Below are 2,122 nucleotides of genomic sequence, written 5' to 3' on the forward strand. Positions count from 1 at the left end.
AGGAAGGTTGGGCAATCTCCTCTCACAGAGATACCATCTTGGAAACCCAAGGAGGGGTCAATATGAGTCGGATCTGACTTGACAGCAGTGAGTTTGGTTTGGTTTGGCGTTTTTGTTGAAGGGACTCAATTCCTGGAGGGCAGCTTTAAATATAGTAACAGCAGAAATGTGTTGCCTTTAGAATCCAAAAAGATTAAGAGATGTTGGACTTCCTTGTTATTCATTAGCTTATTAAATAAATATTCTCATACCTGTGCTTCTTGAGAAAAGAGCATTTAGTGTTTAAAAGAGAGTCCAACAACAGTAGGTAAAAAATACAGTTCCCCTTACCCCTTCTACTGTAGCTCAATTCTTCTAGCCTCCTGCCACTGAAAACATGTGTTCTGGTTACCTAGTACAGCTCTGACATGAATATACCACAAACTGGTGGCCTTAAGAAACAGAAGTTTATTCTTACCATTTGGAAGCTTTAAGTCCAAGTTCAAAGTTCTAGGCTCTAGGGACTGGGTAAAAGCCCCTCAACCTTGGGGTCCAGCTCTGCCTCCTTCTCCCAGTCGACTGGAGCTAGAGGCATTTCTTCACTCTGACAGCTGCTGGCTGCTGAGGCTGAGACGCCCCAAGGTTGACAAGTAAAAAGGTAGAGTCCCGACGTTACCAAACCACATGGCAGGCCATTAACTTAAGTCCATTTTAAATCCCAAAGTCAACAGAGCATAGCAGGCTGCTGAGTAAAAACACAGCTACATTTAGAGTCCAAGCATGCCATAGGCTAGAGACCATTCCCAAGGATTCTCCTTATATACAGAGCAGACCACATACCCAAATACTCAGCTGCTTGTGGTAGATCCCACCATGGAGTTGATTGTTAGTCTCATCATGGGTAATAACTACCACCAGCTGCCCAGTCACTCAACCAGGCCCAGCCAATTTGACATACAAAAAATAACTACCACAACATGTGTCATCATTTTATAATATTGGACTAGAGCAGTTAGAAATGACTTTCTCTTTCCTTTTGTTTTATGCACACGGTTTACTTCTTCACTTTTCAGGCTACTGCTGTTACTATAAATACCTGGGAGAGCTCAGTGGTCTCTTGTTGGTCAACAACTCACATCTTTGGTGTCCTATTGAACCTGCTATCATTGGCACATTGGTACAGATACACTGGTCAATAACCTGGTTTCTTTGTTGACTCTCTAGACCGCTTGATGGCTGGTACATTTGCTACTGTGTCTGCAGCTTTTTACTGCTTCAGCACTCACTATGTTTGTATGTCTTTAGTCTTAAATGACCACTGGACATATTTACTGGTAATGATAACAGGCTTATCCACTCTTTTGCTTATAATTGTTTTATGCATATAGTTGTTTTTGTTGTTCTTTTTGTTAGCCATCATCTGATCATAGCAACCATGCATGGTTTAGATGAGAACATAATCTGTGTGAGAGCTCACTAAGTGAAAAATATTTTCCATTCACCTGCTAACTTAAAGGTTATAGTGGTTCAAACCCACCAAGAGGTGCCAAAAAAGAAAAGCATGGGAATCTGTATCCATAAATGTTGTTGTTGTTGTTCTGTGCCGTTGAGTTGGACCCGACTCATAGAGACCCCTCCTTGGGTTTCTGAGGCAGTATCACTACGGAAGTAGATTGTTCCATCTACCTTCTGAGGAGTGGCTGGTGGGTTTGAACCACCAGCCTTCTGGTGAGCAGTCAAGTGCCTTTGGCATAAACCCTATTCATAAGTTCTACTGTGTAATCCATGGGGCAACATGAGTCAAATTTGACTAGATGGCACAGTGTTTGGTGTTATTGTTTTCTACATGTGTGAGTCAATGTTCTAGTTTCTGCATGTTTGGCTGTGGAAAAGACAAAAATTTATATTCCCGGAGGCTGGGCAAGATGGCGGACTAGGCAGAAGGATTGCACAGACCCTCTTCAACAAAGAAAAGGGAAACCAATTAACAAAGACACGGAAGATAATCTTGGACCCCTGAGCCTTGAAGGAAAGGATGCATAATTGGACTAAACACCAACTAGCAGAAGAATTTGCGTGAAAATACCAAAAGAAAGGAGACCTACCGAGCTGCGGTTTGACAGCGAACTGAGTGACCCTGACA

Source organism: Orycteropus afer, unplaced genomic scaffold, assembly GCF_000298275.1.
Source record: "Orycteropus afer afer isolate SDZICR_OR568_19922 unplaced genomic scaffold, OryAfe1.0 scaffold00782, whole genome shotgun sequence".
Lineage (NCBI taxonomy): Eukaryota > Metazoa > Chordata > Mammalia > Tubulidentata > Orycteropodidae > Orycteropus > Orycteropus afer.